Source organism: Arvicanthis niloticus, chromosome 8 (genome assembly GCF_011762505.2).
Source record: "Arvicanthis niloticus isolate mArvNil1 chromosome 8, mArvNil1.pat.X, whole genome shotgun sequence".
In the NCBI taxonomy this organism is placed as follows: domain Eukaryota; kingdom Metazoa; phylum Chordata; class Mammalia; order Rodentia; family Muridae; genus Arvicanthis; species Arvicanthis niloticus.
In genome coordinates this window covers 5,373,187-5,395,074 of record NC_047665.1, presented here as the reverse complement: position 1 = coordinate 5,395,074, position 21,888 = coordinate 5,373,187, and the positions used below count along the sequence as shown (strand labels likewise).

Sequence of the window (21,888 nt, the reverse complement as noted above, 5' to 3'; positions counted from 1 at the left end):
TAGGTTCCTGCTCCAGGGTCCTGCTTGAGCCTTTGCCCCGACTTCCCTCTGTGAAATACTGTGATGAATGTACAAAATAAGCCACATAAACTCGCTCCCGCTCTAGTTGTTTTAAATCAAACTAGAACAGGAACTGGTAAAAGAAAGGCGGGGATTTCCTGGGATGGACCTGATCACATTGTTTTGGGAATACTGGGATGTTTTCGGAGCTTTGGGGTGAAGCAGTCATTGAACACTCAAAGCTTTTCCGAGCTTTTCCATGGGAGCATGGAGGAACATGATGTTGAGAGGGATTCAGAGGCAGAGGCCTGGCTTGCGAAGCCTCACAGGGAAGCAAAGGCTCCGCCGGGCAATTTATGGGTAACTCTTGGCCTATTTTGGATTTCGAATCTGCGGAAGTGAAACTTCTGCTTTACTCGAATCTGCAGAAGTGAAACCTCTGCTTTACTCGGATGCTCTACGCTGCTTTTCCAGCTGGAGCAGGAAAGATAAAAGTCTTGATAAGAGGCCAGCAAAGTTGAGTTTTAAAATCTTTTGGGAACAATTTCTTCAGGGTCAGCACACAGAAGTTGTGGTCCAGAGGGGCCAAGGCTGTGTCTTAATTAGCAGAACTTAGTAAATATGATGTGGGGAGAGTCTCCCACGGGATGCTGGTTTTGAAGGCATTAAAGGTGTCATGGAGAACAGCTGAGTCTTGGAACTCTGCGAGTGCTCCAAAAGTGGAGCATAGCCTCAGTGGTCACGGAAACCACAGGACTGAAGTTAGTCATGGAGAACAGCTGCTGCTTGGTGCCATGTGGCTGGGTCAGAGTCCTTGAAGAAGGCAGGGGAGGCTACTGGAGAAGGAGCGCCAGTTGCAATAGAGATCCTAAGACACTGGAGATACCAGGCCTATGGGATGTCTATCATGATTGCAGCAGGTGTGGAGAGGAGCTAGCCTGTGCCAATGGACTAAGCTGGGCGTGTTATGAAGGGCAGAGCTGCAGTAGGACTTACCTCTGACTCCTGGAGTACAGAGATCACCGGTAAGTTCCAGATGTTGGATAATGAGATTTTTAAGCTATTGGATTTGGGTTTTGTTTTGGTCTGATTGTAACTACCCCAGTTCTTCCCTCTTGGAGTAAGGTCTTGCTTTGGATTTTATTGAAGCACACAGTTAAGAGGTCTCTCTCTCTCTCCCTCTCTCTCTCTCTCTCTCTCTCTCTATATATATATATATATATATATATATATATACATTGGATTTTTAAAATGCTAAAATTTTAAAGTCTGGAACTTTTAATTGTGTTTTATATTGTGATATTAATATGGAGTTTGGAGACAAGGCGATTGTTTTAAATTGGTGTATTTAGGTGTCAAAATACATAAAGGAATAAAATGACATAGTTTTTACCAACTTGACAAAGGCCTAGATACACTTGGGAAGAGAGACTTTCAGTTTCAGAACTGCACTCACCAGATTGACCTGTGGGCGTGTCTTATGGGTGTGTGTGTGTGTGTGTGTGAGAGAGAGAGAGAGAGAGAGAGAGAAGAGAGAGAGAGAAGAGAGAGATTGCTTAGCCTATAATGATTGCACAGCCAATCATGGGTGATATCTTTCTTGGGCAAGAGGGCCTAGGATGGTTTAAAAAAACAGCTGAGGGACTGGAGAGATGGTTCAACATTTAAGAGCACTGGGTACTTTCCCAGAGAACAAAGGTTCAATCCTCCCATCATGGTCCCTCACAACCGTCTGTAATTTCAGTTGCAGGGGGATCCAGCGCTCTCTTCTGGCCTCTGTGGGCACCAGGCATGCATGTGGTACATAGAAATACATTTGGGCATAACATCTATACCAAAAAGAAAGATAGCCGTGGAGACTGGTAAGCAGTGTTCCATGGTCTCTGCTTCAGTTCTGGACTCCAGGTTTTGCTTTGAATTCCTGCCTTGATCTTCCTCTGTGGTGGATGTAACTCGGAGAAACAAGCTCTCCCCCGAGTCGCCTTTGGTCAGTGTTTTATTACAGCAACAGAAAACCACATATAACAGAAAGATTCAGAGTGGGCTTCAGAACATGGACCACGTGAGCACTGCAAATGTGAGTCCCCAGAACGCAACACAAACACCTTAAAATGAGACAAAAGGTGTCTGTCTTTCAATGCCTGTGCTGTTTTGATTGGGCTTTTTTTTTTAGTCCAGGACAGGAGAAATGCTTATAAGAAAGTAAATATCTCAGTAGTTTTTGACATCTGGCACTTTCTCTTTGACGCTTTGGGGGTCAAAGGCTAGGTTCTCACGGTTTTCTAGCTCGTTGGCTTCTACTCCCAGCAGGAAAGACTTTTGACCCCATTACTCTGCACATGGCCTGCTCAGAGGGCGTCCTCCCCAGAGTGGGTTGGCGGGGGAGCTGGGATACACATGCTTACATTCATTAGGGACTTTAAAATGTATGCCTCGGAAAGACATTTCTTTATAAAGATTTCTCTTTTATTATTTCATTTTATTTATTTATTTTTTTAAATCCAACATTTGAGAAAATGGGCAAGATGTGGAAAAATTTTGTCTGTAGTTTTTTTTGTTTTGGTTTTTGAGACCAAGTTTCTCTGTGTAGCCCTGGCTGTTCTAGAACTCGCATTGTGAACCAGGCTGGCCTTGAACTCACAGAGATCTGCCTGCTGCTGCCGCCCAAGTGCTGGGGTTAAAGGCATGTGCCACCACGGCATGGATAAAATTATGTTTTGTTTTTTTTTTTGTTTTGTTTTTTTGAGTATATTTGAGTGTAAGACTTAGTGAAAGTCAAGAAACACAGAAGGCAAATTTTAGGGCTAATCCAGTGGCAACCTGAATGCAGAAAGTTCTGGGCTTGCTTTTTTCCATCATTCTGCTTTAATTTAATTTAATTTAATTTAATTTAATTTTATTTTATGTGTTTGTATGTGCACCATGTGCATGCAGTGTGCACAGAGGCCAGAGAGGGGCCAGATCCTCTAGAACTGGAGATACAGTCAGTAGTGAGCCCCCTGATGTCAGTGCTGGGAACTGAACCTGGGTCCTCTGAAAGAGCAGCAAGTGCTCTTAACCAGTAAGCCATCTCTCCAGCCCCTCATTATTCTGATTAAAAGTGTTTCATCTATCACCTTTAAATTTCTAAAATATTCAGTTAGTCTTCTACACAGCAGCTCTGAGCAAAGAGCCTCTGCACCCCTGCCTGCATAGTGTTGGTTCCAGGGTGTGTCAGAAGCTCACTGGAAATTCCTCTGCAATATGAGGGCCCCTATAAGACTTTGGGGAGCAAGCCCTGGAAGGGGTCATGTCTAATCACCACATCTTAATTATTAAGTTGCTGCAAGACCACAGGAGAGAACAGTGCTATGGATGGAGAAGACAGAAACAGAGGTGTTGCTGTGTACTACTGGTGGAGAGTAGAAATTCAAATTAAGGAGGTTAGGAAGTCAGTGGGTCAGTGGGTTAGTGGGTCAGTGGGTCAGAGCCTGGAGGAATGCTCACCTGGTCTGAGACTAGGCAGAGACCACCGTGTGCTGCAGATGAACACACTCTGCCTTGATATTCACGCACAGGGACCCTCATTGGCTCAGTTCATTCCTTAGGGAGCACAGAAGGGCACTGCGTGGCCCTCTCCCTTCCCACCACACCACAGCAGTTGTGCTTTGGTTACCTGGAGCTAGCTTACCTCAGACTATATGTGATCATTTTACACCTTTGGATTTTTTTTCTTCTATCTCTTTAAAAACAGAACTACAACATGAAAAAAAAAAATAAAAACAAGAAGCACACTTACTTTTGTCTTTTAAAAGAGAGAGAATAAACAGAAATAACAGAAAGCTGGGTGGATGGGGAGGCAGGGGAGGACCTGGGAGTAACTGGGAGGGGAAATACCATAAAAAATATTGCCCTTAAAAAAGAAGAAATAGAATTTCCTCATCAATTCATGGAAACGGCATGGTGTCAGAAGAAGGTCAGCCTTAGAAAGCACAGCTTGTAACCTTCTACCTGGGCTGGTCTCTGCAACACCCAAAATGGCCTCGAGGTGAGCCAGCATTGTGATTGTGTATTTGACAAGAACAGATTTTATTTATATACTTAGGAAAATTCTGTAGGAATTGGGAATTCCATGGGGCCTGGATGGTTGCAGAGACAGCATAGGCTTCTCAGTTCTTACAAGGTATGTTTTATACAACATTATTTCCTGGCATTGGGGGAGTGAAGAGTGGGCCAGCCTTTTTCATATTCTGAGCCATTTGTAGGAGGAGAAGTTGAATTCCCTGGGAACCTTTCTCCCTATGTTAAACCATGCATCTGCTGGTTGATGACTTACAGAGTGCAGAGGCCCCAGAATTGCATTCCTGGCTGTCCTGTCCCATCCCCTCCCAACCATGCCCAACTAGAGGATTAGCTTGATCTGGGCATCAGGGACCTGGGTCTTTAGATCTTCTTCTGTAGCTTTGATCTTGTAATGATGGGTTTTTGATGAGCACAAATATTTCCTAAGACAGGTTGGTGCTATGTCATATTTTGTGCTATTAATGCATTTGATTGCTTTTGCCTTTCCAACTGGATAATTGGGTTTTCCTCGAACTTTATACATCCCTTTCTGTTCATAATTTGTGACTGTCTGATTTATGCATCTTGGGTGCATAAGCTTAATGTGGTTGGGCCTTCAGTGCTCATTAAAAGAAGACTTTCATACGGAGGTTGTGTTCTACCTTGCACCAGTGGGACCTTAAATATCATCTTTTGTAACACCAACCATCTATTATTCAGTCTGGCGTCCCACACATGTAAGGCTTCAGCTTCTGTAGAGCTTGTCCGTAATGGATGTCACACAATGGAAACAATAAATCAGACAGACACACACACTCCTTTACGGTTTGATCTACCAGGGAGGAAGGCTGGGAACCGGTAGCTGTTATTAACTGGAGCTTTCCGGGTCGTAAAGACAGAGAAAGCCTTCATTATTAATACAGGCTTGAGTGCCTGTTTAAAATAGGCACTCGTTGGACAAGGAAACCTGAAGTTGTGTTGTTGTATCACGGTTCTTTGAAAGGAGCAGCTCATTTTGACAAAGGGAGTGAGCCTGGCCTGCAGTGTGTGAACCAGGCCAGAAGACAGAGGGAGCTTGATATATCACATGTGTCACTGAAATTAAGATTTACTCTCTTGAAGTGTAAATCTGGAATAATGTGGTTGAGGGATCATAGCACGGTAGACGCACAGTGTCAGCAAAAAGTACAGTTCCTCATATGACTACGAGTTTCTTTTAGTCTCTGTCTGTCTCTCTGTCTCTTTGTCTGTCTCTCTGTGTCTCTGTCTGCCTGTCTCTCTGTCTCTGTCTCTCTGTGTCACTGTCTCACTGTCTTCTCTGTGTCTCTGTCTCTCTGTGTCACTGTCTCACTGTCTGTCTCTCTGTCTACCTGTCTCTCTGTCTCTGTCTCTCTGTATCTCTGTCTCTCTGTCTACCTGTCTCTCTGAGTCTCTGTCTCTGGCTGTGGGTGGGAATGCTCCACCCATCCCTCGGTTTCCATGGCTGACACACCCTTTCATTTACCCTGGTGGAGGTTCAGATCACGGTTGCCTTGGTTTCCACAGTGATTTGCTGTATTGCTATGAAGTTCAGTTATGATTTGAGTTCAGTTTCTCTGTCAGGAAAGGGGCCCTTACTGTCTCCTCCACATGTAACCTATCCTTCAAACAGGAAGGAAACCACTTCACAAACGAGGTTAGTTCAGACGTTATATCTACACAGGAAAGTATGTGATTATGGGCCTATTTCAGGATGTTGGCCATAATGTATGTATGAATATAAACACACGTTTATACACATACACATTTTACATAATGAGGTCTAATTAAGAATTGCTGAATCCATTCTTCATTCTGTGGTCCCTGTGCTCTGATCACGTGCATGAGCAAATTTAAACCTGAGGCTTAAAAAAGAACCCCAAACCAAACTAAAACAAAAAGCCTTAAAACAGAATAGGAGAAGGGGTCTGCAGAAAGCCCTCAGATGAGGCTGGGAATGTAGCCCTGGAGAGACCAGTCTTTCTCACTGTGGTCCACACACACACAGCACAGGGGCTTCCTCTGAAGATGTCTTCTGTGTCAGATCAATACCAGCAGAACAGGCTAGTCTCTTTTCTACAGAGAGCTTCTTTCTTATAATGAAGGTCTGCACCTGGACTCACGGAATGTTCAAGAATGAGGACCCCTAAAACTATGTAAGACTGAGCTGATGCTCTGGAAGCTCCATCTGTGTTTCTGGATATCAAAGGGAAAGGTTGGGTTTGTTTTGTTGACAACTTTCATATAAAAGTGAGCTAGAGAGGAATCCATTAGGTCAACAATGTGGGCTCTAATGAAAAGTCTAGAGAAGAGGGGAATCAATAATCCCACAATCCCCCATGTGGCTCCCAACACTATTCTCTGTGGTTGGGAATCAGGGAGGTTACTGTGTGTGTGTGTGTGTGTGTGTGTGTGTGTGTCCTGGAGGAGGGAGTCAGAGTGGAGCAGAGAGGATGGTACGGAGACTGACATAGTTCTTGTTATGCTATGTAGAGTTGTGTTAAGGACACGAAGCTTAGCTGAGCTCCTTGCTCCTCTGTGAACCTGCACTGGTCTGCCTCTGTCATGGTTAGTGTTGTCGGCCTGACAGAATATAGGATCATCTAGGAGATGAGCCAGTAGAGAACTGTCTGGATTTTGTAGAGATGGGAAGACCTGCCCACTGTGGGTGGTGTCATTCGCTGGCTGACTCCTGCTGTGTAGGTGAAGAGAGGGTGCTGAGCATAGACAACGCATTCTTTACCATACCCCATTCTGGGTCAACAGTACAACGTGATCAGATGCTTTAAACTTCTGAAGCCTGTACTTCCTTCCCACAATGACCCATAGTACTCTTGAACTATGGGCCAGAATAAACCTTTCTCCCTTAAGTCACTTCTGTCAGACAATCTGTGATGGCTATTAGCGTTGTCAACTTGGTGGCATCTGAGATTCACTAAAACCCAAAAATGAAGGGGCACACTTGTGAGAGATTTTTACTTAATTTGAAGTCGGAATAGCTACTAAACTGGATCTCTGAAGTGGGAAGACAAACCTTGATTCTAGCCTTCTGCGGCAGCCTATATAAAGAACATGGAAGAAAAAAGTGTATGCTCTTTGCTTTCCCTCACCTTGCTAGCACATCATTCCTTCACCGGCATTAGAGCCTCCTTCTTGAGAATTCCAGCATAGACTGAAGACCCGCTGAGACAGCCAGCTTTGTAGACTGAACAATTATTGGATTCTTGGACTTTCCAATCATAGGCAGCCATTGTTGTACTGGCTGAACCACTGCTTGTAAGCCACTCTAATAATAAATACCCTTTCTATACATGTATGTTTATATGTATGTATGTATGTATGTATGTATGTATGTATGTTTCTCTCTCTCTCTCTCTCTCTCTCTCTCTCTCTCTCTCTTCCTTCCTTCCTTTTTTCCTTCCTTACTTTCGCTCTATAAAATGTATAGCTTCATTCTGTTACTCTAGAGAACCTTGATATATAATTTCCAACCTCAGTTTACCCTAAATCTGTACCAACTAGCTGAGTTCTTGCTCTCTCACTTAAGTCTTAGGAAGGCGAGCAGGTAAATCTCAAGGTGACTGTGTTAGCCAGGGCTCTCTAAAGGAGCAGAGCCTATAGAATGAAATATATGTGCATATATAAGATTTATTAGGGTAGTTTGCAGGCTGTGGTCAAGCTAGTTCAACAGTGACCAACTGCCAATGGAAGGTCCACAAATCTAGCAGTTTTCTTCAGTCCATGGACATCTCAGCTGGTCTTCACTGTATGCCCAAATCTGGAAGAAGTAGGCTCTAAAGCCCGTGAAGGAATGGATTTGCCAGAGAATTAGAACGATCAGGCAAAGAACAAGCTTCCTTCTTCCATGTCCTTATATCAACTGCCAGCAGAAGGTGTGGCACAGATTAAAGGTGGGTCTTCCCACCCCCAAAAGATCCAGATTAAAAGTGGATCTTCCCATGTCAAGGATTTTTAATTAAGAAAAAAAAAAAAAATCCTTCACTGGTGTGCTGCTGAATTGCCTTGGGTTTTAGTTAATTCCAGATTGACTTGATGTCTTAGTCAGGGTTTCTATTTCTGTACAAAACATCATGACCAAGAAGCAAGTTGGGGAGGAAAGGGTTTATTCAGCTTACACTTCCACATTGCTGTTCATCACCAAAGGAAATCAGAACAGGAACTCAAGCAGGGCAGGAAGCAGGAGTTGATGCAGAGCCCAGGGAGGGATACTGCTTACTGACCAGCTTCCCCTGATTTGGTCAGCTTGCTTTCTTATAGAACCTAGGACCACCATCCCAGGGATGGCACCACCCACAGTGGGCTGACTACTAATTGAGAAAATGCCTTACAGCTGGATCTCATGGAGGCATTTCCTCAAGAGAGGCTTCTTTCTCTGTGATAACACCAGCTTGTGTCAAGTTGACACACAAAACCAGCCAGTACACTTGACAACCAAGAATAGCCATTGGTGTGTGTGTGTGTGATTGTGAGAAGGGAAAGTTCTCATTTTTAAAGAATCATTTTTCCACCTATTTCTCCAGTGTGGCTTGAGGCGATCCCAACTTCCGAGGGCATGGTCTGTCTTCCTAGGGAGTGGTCCCTTGAATAAGTGATTGACCATACCCAGTGGCAATGTTAAACCTTCACCCAGGCCTGAGATTCTATTCTCGTGACCTGAAGGAGTTTTCTCTGATCAGACCACACTGCTATTCTAACACAGCCACTCAGGCCTTTGCTGAAGATCACTGCCCGCAAAAAGTCTTGTCATGATTCTTTAAATTAATTAATTAATTAATTAATTAATTTTGTTATTACTTTTATTTTTTTTTTTACAGTCCAGTGGTTACCTTCCTCCTGGTTCACTCTCCTGCAGTTCCTCCCATTCCTCCTCCCTAAACTCCCCTTTCTTGGACAGCCATCTGCTGCTGCAGTTCCCAGCATCTCTCTCCCTCCAGGGCTCAGCTGGATTCCTCATCTCCTTGCTATGCAGAATTGATTGTATACCCACATTTACCCACTACTCCCGGCCTTCAGGCCTTCAGTCCCACACTCCTCTTGGCTTTCTTAGCAAAGTTGCTCTAGGGAGTGGATCTTATCCTCTTAGAGTGGGGATTGTTTCTCACTGGTAACCTCTTAGTATCGTAAGAAGACATTCTTTTAGGTAATCATGAACTGTTAATGGAAAACTTGTCTGCTCACCCACCTGTGCCTGTGTCCCATCCACCTTTGTGTCCCTGTGTGGGCTGAATGTTTGGCTTTGAAAAGGGTCTCACAAATGGGTGGGTGGATGATGGGTAAAGCAATGAGTGGAGAGACACAGTTGGAAAATATGAAGTGGACTGGAAAAGCGCCATCAATGTGCCCTGTGCTTGCTTGGGTCTATGCTCGTGAAAGGCGTGGAGAGCAGACCCTAGCATCTTCCCGGGACTGGAGGACTGCAGATACTACCTTGCTTTGAAAAAGGAAAGAAAGAAAGGAGTGATGGTGTTTTATACTTGGGAATACTAAAAGTATAAAGGCTTGCTTTTAGTACTTAGGTTTATAAAAATGTTTTTAAAACAGAAGTCCAAGTTCTTATGGATCCATTTCCTTTTTTGTTTGGGCAAATTTCATTAAACCTGAGCTCATGTATGTGCACTCCCCATGTCTTGGTGCTCCCTGGCCTTTGCCGTGGCCTGTGGTGTAATGGGGCCTATGCGCCCAACTCAGAAGGCAAGCAGACAGAAAAGGCTGAATGTAGGCTCTGAGGCCATATGTCAACACTGGCAACATTGTTTCAACCAACCACTTACCAGGAGGACACATAGTTCAACTGATCGTTTACCAGGAGGACAGGACCAATGGAGATAGGATATTATCTGTCGAGACTGGTTAGTCAATGATGGAGGGACTCGAGGGTTCCCAGGCTTCGTTTGCAGTGCTAGCCGAACATCTGCCTGGCTGAAAGCAAAGGACATCGCTGAGTCTGCTTTCATCTTTTCCTTTATTGGAAGTGAGCTTTCCTTCTCTGTCTCGTCTATGTCTGGATTGTTATGTCTTGTTACATCTTCTTTGGAGATCAGAGAAGTTATAAGGTGAAGAAAGATTCCCTGTATACACCCTAGATGTTAAAGAAGAGTCTTTTTGTCTTTTTGATGTGTATGTATGTGTGTGTGCATGCAAGCACATGTATGTATTTGCATGTGAAACCATGAAGACATCAGATACCTTTTCTGCAGTCTTTACTGGGTACTTGGGATTTGAACTCAGGTCCTCTTGCTTGCATAGCAAGCACAAAGTGCACCCTCTCACCAGCCCCCTCAGAGGGCTGTAACTTACTCATTAGTCCAACATGCCTCCTATCTTGCCTCTCATGAGGAAGATATTATTGGCTCCTTTCCACAGAATGGAGTCAACATAGAGAGACAAGTCCTTGCATGCTGAGAAGGGGATTCAGGCTCAGGTTTGCTAGTCTGAGCCAGGGCCTTTCTTTGTCTGCTAAACAACCACAGCTCTCACTAAAGGACTCAGTGCCAGATATACTTGGAATATTAACAATCCCAGTGGGTCTGGAACAATACTCTTTCTCAAATACATTAATATTTTAGCACTGAAATATAGATACATTGAAGGTAAGTGAGATAAATACGATCAGTTTTGATCGCCAGCTTTGTATTCTCTCTGTGTGTCTGTGTATGTTTGTGTGTCTGTGTGAGTGTGTATGTGTATTAGTGTGTGTATGTATTTGTGTATGTGTGCATGTGTCTTTGTGTGTGTGAGTGTGTGTATGTGTGTGTGAGTGTGTGTGTGTGTGTGTGTGTATGTGTATTTAAGAGTTCTAGCAAATTATAAGTTTGGAAAAAGAATTGTGAGCCTGGATCATACCAGCTCTGAGCATCAAGTGTGTATACATTTATCCTTCTGGGGAAGGTGCAGTGGCCCGATCTGCAGGAAGACAAAACCAATCAACACCAACCCTGATGTTATCAATGCCCATATTTGTAACCAGTTGTCACTGGAGAGGTGAAAATGTCTTTAAGGTCTAATTAGGAGTCTGATCTTAATCATACATGAAGGACTCCTCTAGATGTGGGAGGACTGTGGAAGTGAGAGGCCAAGGGTGAGCAGCCCCTGGGAGTCTGCTTCTCTGTTTGGCCTCCCCCGTCAGATCCCTCCCCTGAGACTGACAGAGCTGTGGTAGAGGCACTGGTATTTATCTTGGGTAATTGGATTGACCCTTAGAAGGAAAGGTTAGTTCAGATGAAATGAAATTTTTAAGCAAAGGGCCAGACTCCGTTCTGGAGCATCTGTGATTTACATCAGAGGAAGGTTTCCAACTCCTCATTCAATGTGCTGGAGTTCTCCACTGTATAAGAGAACACAATTTCTGCCACAGCCACATTCCCAGGGAGTACCCACATTCCCAGGGAGCACCCACATTCCCAGGGAGCACCCATATTCCCAAGGAGCACCCATACTCTCAGGGAGCACCCATATTCCCAGGGAGCACCCATACTCCCAGGGAGCACCTATACTCCCAGGGAGCACCCATATTCCCAGGGAGCACCCCTTTGCCTGGTTCTTTCACCTCCTGTCACCTTGTGTTCCCATGTAACTGGCTGGGCTAATCTGTATGTTCCTCTTGGGCTTTGGTTATAAATGCAGAAAATCAGGTGGCCAGGGCCTTCTATTTGCAAGTTACAGCTTAGGCCCTTGTCTCTCAAGTCTGTGACCTTGTCAGAATCTCTCTTGGTGAATGTTATCTCATCTTGTGAAACTGAACAGAGCACAGACAAATAACACAGATAGCTAAGGGCAAGTGCAGCTTCTGCCAACTGACACTGAACACTGTCAACCCTTACTTTGGATGGCAATACCTTTTCATAGAATAGCAGAATGACTTAAATCTATCCAGGGATGGAGAACCTGGAATACCCTGCTTATAGGTTCTGGAGAGAGTTCAGTCATTAAGAACTCTGGCTGCTCTTACAAAGTTTAGTTCCTTATGCCTACATGGTGGCTCACAGGCTTTTGTAACTATAACTTCAGTTCCCGGGCATCTGGTGCCCTCTTCTGGCCGCAGTAGGGAATGCACACACATGATGTATATACATGCATGCAGACAAAGACACTCATGCACATAAAATAAAAAGTTACAAGTCTATTTATATAAATTTTTAGGTTTTTGAAATATAAGGAGCCACTTGTTTATACATCTGTCTTGGCCAGGAAGTCACCCAATAGTTATAGCTGCCGACAGGCCAGGTGCACACTCTTGACCTCAGAGAACATTTCTGGTGATGTCTAGGTATGTACCACAGTGTCCAGAAGTTAGTGGTGGGGGAGATAATTTTTAACCAAGTGTTTTGAGGCCTTGCATTTACTTTGTCATTTGGCTCACTGTTTAAAAGCAAAACAGCAGACCTTTAGGTGTTTGAACTTGACTGCTTTCAAAGCTACTCATTGGTTTATACTACATTGCCTCATAGTGAGAAATCTTGGAAAAATTAAGACACAAGTCTGGGTGGCCCTTGAGAGAAGCAGCACCAGGTTCACAGGTAACAGAGGCACAGATGGGTTAATTAGACAGAAGTAACTTAGAAACTAAATAAAATTAAAGAGGAGGTGTTACCCACTGGGAGCCCAGAAAAATGGTTGTGGAATTAAGTAGAAGTAAATTAGAATCTTTCTATAAAATTAAACGGGAGCTACCGGCCCACAGGCTCAGCTCCTTGATGTGTCATTTAAGCATTGATGTTAAAGACAGTGGAGAAGAAACAAAGAACGCATTTATTAAGGCATAGAAGGTGAGGCCAAGAGAGAGAGAGAGAGAGAGAGAGAGAGAGAGAGAGAGAGAGAGAGAGAGAGAGAGAGAGAGAGACCCTGCCATTGCCTGTGCATCCTGCCTGGGATAGGGTATCCAGGCAGGGGAGGGTGAAGCCATGGAAGAGTGCCCCTCATGGGAAGTTCCTATCCTGGCTCATGTAAAGGATCTCTCAGTGTCATCTGCCTGGATCCCATGACCTACATAAACCTTCTAGTTACTAATACGCCTTCATAGGAGATCGGGAAGGATACAAGACAACAGCAGCACATCACCCCTCTAACTGAAGCAGAAGTGACATTGACTTGTTGTGGTAAATCTCCAACCCCAATAAGCCCGTGCAAAGACACACAACTCAGTTACAATATTTATAAGCTGCACACCTAGACTGGGCGGATTTATCACTACACTACTCTATTCCCCAGCTATGAGATCCCTTATAACTGTGGCTTCTCCATCTTCTTTCCACCTCCTCTTCCTATGTCTTCTTCCTCTCCCATTCCCTACTCTTTCCCCACCCCCCAAAACCTCCAGCCCCACCTTTCCCTTCCATTGCCCAATCACAGGATCTAGCCTATTTAACTAGTTAAAACAGGAGAAGGTTCACATGAGATCATCTGAGTACGTGATCCACTTCCGTCAGGGCAGCCTCTCTATAGGAAGCAGATGTAGCATCAAAATAAAAACAGCACCAGTACAACCCACAGCATTTACTAGTGGGTCTTGGACAGGGGAGACACGGTGACATGCTGTCTGGAGCAGATCTTACTGGGTGGCAAAGCCAGGGACAGCCCCATGCTGCCACACCTGCCCAGTTCACTACTGATGCTGGAAAACAAACACCTAGGCACTCACTTCTGCTCTATTAAAAATGCCTTTGATGATATTTTCCTTTAAGGATTTATTTATTTATTTATTTGCTTGTATGAGCCTGTATGAGTTTTTATTTGTGTGAGCCTGTATGAGTTTATGTGCAAAATAGGCATGCAGGGTCCTGTGGAAGTTAGGAGAGGGTGGAGTTACAAGCGGTTGTGAACTACCAGGTGACAGCGGGAACTGAACTCAGGTCCTTCACAAGAGCAGCCAGAGCTCTCTCCTGCGGCACCATCAATTGAGTCCCAGTGCCATTCACCAGAGGCATCCAGCCTGTGCAGAGCGTGGTCAATATCTTAGGTGAGTGTGCTCACTGGTCCTGTGGCTTTACTTAGTTTCACTGGACTCTCCCTCTACCAGGAAGATGTCACCCATAAAGAACAAACACAGAGAAGGCAGCCAAGATGTACAAGGGAAGAGGCACACGGGGCGCCCACCTTCTGCGATGGGAATGCCTCTTGCCCACTGTAAGTGAATGTACTGATCATTTTTTTCACTGGCTTTAATCTTACTGTAGAATCGGAATTCCCCAAGTAGCTGTGGAAGGCCCAGCTTCCACACCTACCTGGACTACAGTACACTGTTCATCTGTTGCTAGCCAGTCAGCTTTCCCCTGGAAACAATTATGTTTGTACCATGTTCCAGCAGAAACATTTTAGACCCCTCTAATCAACCGCAGGACAATGGTCCTGAACCACAAGATAGGAACCACAGATGTAACTTTTCATGCAGGTGGTTTTAAAATTTAATTCTATTCACACCAATCTCTGCTTTCAAGGTACCATGGCTGGGACTGGGAACCACAGCCTCTGCCTGGGGTGTGTGTATGTGGCAACATTCTGGCCCGTGAGCAGGTGGTATCCATAGAGAACTAAAAACCAAAATAAATGCTGGTTTGCTTTGCACTGTCACATGTGCAGACAACTCTGGTCTCTCGATGATGTCAGTGATGAATGCTTGAACAGAGAGCATCTCCCTGTTAGTCTGGAGCAGTGGTTCCCAGCCTTCCGATACTGCGGCCCTTTTAATATGGTTCCTCACGTCCTGCTGACCCCAACCACAGCATTATTTGTGTTGCTACCTCATAACTCTAACTTTGCAGCAGATAGGAATCGTAATGAAATATTTTTGGAGATAGAGGTTTGCCAAAGGGGTTGTAACTAACCCACAGCTTGAGAACCACTGGTCTAAATTTCGAAAAATTACTAGTATGACTTCTGGAACTTAACAACCCAGGCTTGACCAGAAGAGGGAGGGGAAGGTGAGTGGAGGGGTAGACGGTGTGAGGCAGACCTGTTGGGTCTTCCTTTCTCAGATGATGTGAGCACCCTGAGTGCCTGCTGCTGCTGCTGCTGCTTCTGCTGCTGAGGTAAGGCTTTAAACTATTTCTGTCCACTCAGTCACTTTACTTTTTGATAGACAATACTCTTACATGGTTCAAATAACAAGACATGTAAAACAGCCCCCAAGGAAAAACTGTCTCCCACCGACCTTTGTCCATCCCTGCCCACTTGTCTGGGGTCCCTCTTGCACACAGGGAGCCAGCCTTGTGATTATTGGGTGATAGCTTTTAGTTTGTTTGCAAGAGTGCTTGCAAAAATACAAGTGCGCAGTGCTCTGGGCCCAGCAGTTACAGACTGTGCTAGCAATTTGCACCTCGAATCTTAAGCCTTTAATTTGGCAAACTTGTCGTGGTGGAGGGAGACAGACCAGATAAAACATGTCTGACTGCAGCATGAAGTCCACACACCACTCCGAATTTATCAAGTGGTGAAAGTGTGGAATGTCTGCTGCCTCAGACAAGGAAGAATGCAGGCATCTTTCTTTTAATATTGGCTCATCCCCTTGCCTCTGTCCCTCCCTCCCCTCTTCTCTTTTTTCCTTTTCTACATTTTCCCTCCAGTGATTCCTCTGCTCCTTCCCCTCCCCCCTCCTCTACCTCCTAAGTTTCTATGTTTTCTACCACCAGGATCTACTCAGATATAGCTGCTCTCGCTCGGTCTTGTGATAGACACAACTCTCCCACTGAACACTCTCCGTGGATTAGGACTCACTGCATCATACTCTGTGTGTCAAATGGAGTCTGGCTCCAGTCAGAGAATCTCCAATAAGATGCCTTCCCATCATGCTTAGCTGGAGATTCAAGTCCAGGCCTGCCCCTGGGAATTAGACTGTCCGTCAAGTCTTACTGTGCTTGGTAAATGCTCAGGAAGCCATTTTTCCTTCAGAATTTCTGGGAACACAAACCTGAGAGATGTCAGGTTGGAGGAGACTTTGAACTGTTCTTGGGAAAAAGAAACCACTTAGTAGAGGTTCTTCAGCCAGGGTCAGAACTACCCAACACTGCCAACTCTGACTTGATATTTTACTACGTATTTTGTGTGGAAAGTCAGTGGTTACTTTGAAAGGCCCAATGTATCGAGGAATATGGTCAATGAAACACCAGATAAGGGGTGTTCCTACAGTGAGGAGGGTTCCCCTCTCTTGCCTATAGACCTTTTCATTCTGACAACTCAACGTTCCCTAGATACCCAGCTCTGTGGAAGGTATTGAAGTTAAACCTATGATCAGTCCACTGAAGAAGTTTAAGCAATTTAAACATACCTTGCTATACTATGAACAAATTCTTTGGAGGAAATTCCTTGTTTCTACTGTGGATGGGCTTTCCTGCAGGCCTTGGGATCTTAGCCTTTCAGACCTGCTAAGGCACATTGTACCTCCGAGTGAGGTGCTGGATGACATCAGCTCTTCCATTTAGAGGTGACTTATAGATTCTTGGCAGTTTCTCACTCTGTATGGACAAACAAAAATGATTTTAAGGCTGAGAAGTGACTGCCTGCTCTGGGTTCCAGTGTTCTGCATAGAGACCAGCTTTCAGGCTGTGCCTGGACAAGACAGGATCAATCTTCCAAAGCAAGCTCTGATCTGGGATACATCAGTGTGAGGGTCAGTACCAACATATAGCTTTGATGTGTGTGTGTGTGTGTGTGTGTGTGTGTGAGTGTGTGTGTGTATACAATGTATCCAGCAGAGAGGCCAGAATTAGGCATCAGGTCTGGAGCTAGAGTTTCAGGTGGTTGTGAGATAATTTGATGTGGGGACTGAGAACCGAGCTGGCTCCTCTGCCAGGGCAGCACTTGTTTTAACCACTGTATCGTTACTCTGGCCGCTCTGTACCTAGGCTATACAGATAAATGGTCACTGTCTACTCACACAACACAAGACAGAACTGCTAACTCATTTGTGTCAATAAATAAACGTACAACTACATAAATTCCTACCAGGAACAGCAGAATTATCAACCACACCAGCTGTCCCTGCTCTATCAGAGGCTATGAAAGAAAATGTCCTAAGACCAATACATGGTAGCGTGCTAACTCCTCATCTGGTCACTTGTCATGGGCTTCATCTAGGATAGTTCTCACAAGGCTCTCACCTCTGTCTAAGTGCAGTTCCTTCTGTCTGTGACATACAGCCCACTTCAAAGGGACACTTGAATCTGCCTGATAGGCAGCTCTGTATTTAACAGCTCTGCACACTGAATAGCTGTACTCTTGCTGGCTAGTAGGATCTCTCATCTCCTCCCCCACAAAGATTTTTTTCCTGCATCTCATGGCTGTATCATAATACAAAATGAATTTAATCCAAACTCAAAGGTGCCCATAGTATTTCATAGTCTCAATACAGTTTAAAAACCCAAACTTCAATGTCTTTTTCTGAGAAAGGCAATCTCTTAATTGTACCCTGCTTACATACTTCCAGCCTACAGGGCTTGGCTCCACCGCTAAATTTTCTTCTGATCTTTTTCTCCTCAAACTGTACATGTTGTATTTCTTTTTGCCCCACTTGCTTATCCTCATTGTAAACCTGCATGAGAGCAGTTGCTAATAACCATACGACAGAGTCACTATTAGGCTGTCTTGAAATCTCCTCTACTAAGGACAACATTGGGAATCACATGATTCTTCTGAAACCTCAGAGCCCACTTCCAGTGACAAACCTCCTCCGACAAGGCCACACCTCCCAATCCTTCTCAAACAGTTCCACTAATTGGGGACCAACAATTCAAATAGTTGAATCTTTGAGGGTTGTTTTCATCCTAACCACCATGATGCCCACAACTGATTGACAGTGAGAATGTGGTACCGATCGACATGATGAAATTTTATCTACTTGTAAAGAAAAGCAAAGTCCTGAGATCTGTAGGTAAATGAATAAAACTGGAAAAAAATTTATACCAAGTGAGGCTACTCAGACCCCAAAAGTAAAATACTGCGTGTTCTCTCTCATGTGTAGTTTCCAGGTTTGAATCTTCTGTTTTGTGTGTTTAGTTTTGGGAGCATGTGGGATTAGACCTTAGAAAAGCACCCTAAGGGGCTTGTTTAAGGAGCAGAGGATATGGCATAGGTAAAATCAAGGAAAGTACAAGGAGCAGAAAGGTTTAAACGGGGAGAGTGGGGGATGGGGTAAATGAGGCAGTCATGGGTGGGTTTAAGGGACTGAAGGGTACAGGAAAAGGCCTGTGGGAAAACTCTTGCTACTTAAGGTCAAGTCTACCTTTGACCAGATAGCCTGCTGGGGCTTGGTGCATTGTAACGGAAGTGCCCCTCCATCAGTTTCTTCCTCTCTGACCTTGTCTGGGGAGTTCTAAGCCCCCATACTTGCCTCTACCTGAGGAATGTCACGTAGTCTTAATTAATTTATAGGACCAATTTTTTTCTCCTGACAAAACCTGTCCAGCCAGCACCTGCGACTCCTGCATTGCTTCTCCGTTCTAATGAGGAGGTACCCTAAACTCCCAGCCAATGGCCTTTGCCTATCCTGATGTCCCTACCCTCAGCCCCCCAAAACTTTAAAAGCCTTCAGTCATCCTAAGTAAAGTTGATTTGCATCATGAGGGCGGGTCCCCATGTGGTTTATTTACTGTTTATACTCACAGGGCTTCTGAACCTCCTGTTCACCGTCTCTGCTCTCTCTCACTGCCTTTCTGGACTGAATCTCTCTCTCACTGCCCTTCTGGATTGAATCGGCCAATGATCCATGAGAGCAAGGAGACCCACAAAGACATACTGTTTTAAACCCAACTAAGATACAACTGGAGGGACGTTAGCAGAGGTGATATGAAAGAAGAGGGGGGAACACTGAGAATGCTGGGAGTTAAAAGTTTCAGTGGAGCTGGGGACAAAGAAATAGTATTGGGAATGGGTAAGAGATGAGTTAACTGAAGCTAGGCCTGTATGAAAAAGGCCCAGGGGGATCCACTGCTTTGTAACCTAACTATAAAATACAGTTTCTAAAAAGAAGTTTGAATAGAGTTACCTTGCACAGTGTGGACATTACTGCTCCCAGAAGACATGGGTTAGGAGACACGAATCTCCCTGCCGAGGATGTAATACCCCCCAAGCAGTTATGTCAGGGAGTCCATGAAGCTCTCTTAAACAGCACAGGATATTGGCATTGTACTTGGTTGCCCACCCTAACACTATTGCAGAAAATACCACAGACTTGGCTTCAGGATGTAAAGAAAGAAGTCTCAAACCGCTGGAGAAATGTCCTCCATGCTGGCTCGCTTTCACAGAGCTGGACGGTGCTATGCCAGCTGCTGGGAGGGAAAAGACATCGAGGATCTTAACTGGTGAGGGACACTCCATGCTATTATATCAAGTACACTATGCTCAGGGCACAATAACGGTATACTGGGTATGGAGGTTACCAGTGATTTTGTAATTGAATTTTAGCTTGCTTCACAGGATAGCATTCATTCCTGGTGCTCTAAACCTGGTCGGAAAACCCATGTGCCAGCAGGAAAGTCGCAGGCCCTAGGGATAAACCTATTGCTATTTTGCTAAATGATTATGTTGTCAAGCTTCATATAAACATTCACATTTATACCCATAGACCCAGGCTGCTCTCAAGCCTGGCCAGAGAAGCTTCCTTTTGCAGTGGGCTGTGGTCAATGCTGACTCCTAACTGCCAAAGTGCTGAGAGAAAGTGACTGTTCAGCTCTAAATGGGGCATCTGTATTGGTTCCACACCCTGCTGAGGCCCAGGAAACACTCCAGGGTGCAGACCATAAAAGCTGGAAGATGGAGAGGGTGCTGTGAATGCTCTCCCATGAACAGGGTGTGGCCACCACACCCATGAGCTCAACAGCATCTGTGGTTATCTACACAAGACCCACACAAGATCAAGCCAGCCAAAATTCCAGCATGGACTGGGGGAAGTTGATAAGGCCACACCTTTATCTGAGGAGCTGTTGACAGTTGATGGCTTTTGGAAGAGAGAGAGTCATATTTGAGTTTATGGCCACTGACAGTTGATGCCCATATGCATCTGAAAGGCAATGACTGGATTCAGTGGGCTATCTGCAAAGAGAAGAGGATGTATATTGGCAAGAGATGATTTAGGGGAAGTTAAAGGGGAAATGGAAAGGAGGGTAGATGTGATAAAAAATACTTTGTGTATGAAATTCTTAAAGAATAAGTATGTCTTGGAAAGCTATGTGGAAACCAATAGAGGAAGAGAGACGTCAACCCCTGGTCTTCATGTCTTCATGTTTTCACATATACCTACAAACACACACACACACACACACACACACACACACACACACACACACACACACACACACACAGAGAGAGAGAGAGAGAGAGAGAGAGAGAGAGAGAGAGAGAGAGAGAGAGACAGGTGGCAATTTCAAAAGAGAGTCAGACAGACAGAGATATAGAGAGAGACAGAGACAGGGAGACAGACAGACAGGGACAGAGACACACAGAAACAGAGACAGAAAGAGACAGGGAGTCAGAGAGACAGGGAGACAGAGAGAGATAGAGAAAGATAGAGACAGAGAGTACAATGAAATTGATGCCACCTGTGACCTAGCATTCAGCAAACTCCAACACAGTGCAGAAACATGATCCCAGGGGTCTCTTGCTGTCCAGTGCATCATTCTGAAGCTATCCTTCTTTCTTTCCTTCCCTTCTTCCTTCCCTCCTTCCTTCCTCCCTTTCTCCCTTCTTTTCTCCCTCTTCCTTCCTTTGACCCTTCCTTTCTTCCTTCCTGTCCGACCAATATGCTGATTTTGAAAAATAGCTTGGTGTGGAGGATTGTCCCAGGAACAGCTCTCTGGCTTTGGACTTTCAGCCAGTCTGTAATTCAGGGGTGATCTCAGATGGTCTTGGAGGGATTTGGTTTGTGTGGTTTACTAGGGACGGTAGGGTCTCCCCTCGGCAGGGCAGCTGTTCATGGTTCTCTGTCCCCTCACACTTGTGACTGTGTGGCACACATGCCTGTGAGAAGCCTCATGTTCTCAGTGTTCCTCCCCTCATTCTGCAGGATTTATGGTACAGTGAGTTTTGTCCTAGAGAGGAGACAGGCTTTCCCGGGAGGTAATACAATGGTCTTTGGCTGCAGGGGAAGGTCAGCCTCCCCTCTCTCTGGGGAGATTCCATTTTCAGGATTCCTGGGGGTGACTCACTCTGTTCTCTTTCCCTCCTCATTTCCTGGAGGTCAGACAGAGATTAGAGGACTGTGGGATGTCTGTCCCACCTTCTCAAGACAAGTAGATTGCTGTTCCTCTGGGGTTATTCATTTCCCTCTTCTCCTGGCTTCCTCTCACCTCATTGTTTCCTCGACTCTCCCCCACGGATTCTGATGTTTATGTTTCCTGAAGTGACTCAGGGCCCTCAGTTACCTCCATTCTTAAAGCTTGATATGGACCAGTCCTCTTCCCTCCCTACTCCCCCTCCCCTCCCCTCCCCTCCCCGTCTTCCCCCTTCCTCCTTTTGTTTCTTCTCATTGCTTTTTATATATGATACATTTTGGTCTGTTTGGAGGCCATTTCACTATGTACTCTAGTTGGCCTGGAACTTCTGATTCCCCAGTCTCTGCCTCCCAAATTCTAGGACGGACGACAATCATAGCCACCACAGCAGGCTCACTTTGTGGAGTTTCTAGATTTCGCAGGGCCTTGCTAAGTTTCAATATACCCTTCAGCCTCTAACTTTGACCAAGGACACCTCACTAGGTCTAGATTGGAATGGCTGTCATTAACAGTCTTTGTGGCTTATTTTGGTGCACTTGTCTAGAGACTGGAAGGAGAGCAGGATAGGGTCAGAAGAGGAAGAACAAGAGATCTGAGGCAGACAGACAAG

At 45.0% G+C, this 21,888-nt stretch overlaps 1 long non-coding RNA gene across 1 annotated transcript in view; it reads left to right on the top strand.

The window, feature by feature from the left end:
* The first annotated feature begins 463 nt into the window (after positions 1-463).
* The window catches only part of LOC143443239 (uncharacterized), a 39,014-nt gene continuing 17,589 nt past the window's right edge, over positions 464-21,888 (top strand). The window contains exon 1 of the long non-coding RNA XR_013112023.1: positions 464-1,025. This is a non-coding gene — a long non-coding RNA (uncharacterized LOC143443239). The remainder of the gene's footprint in view (positions 1,026-21,888) is intronic.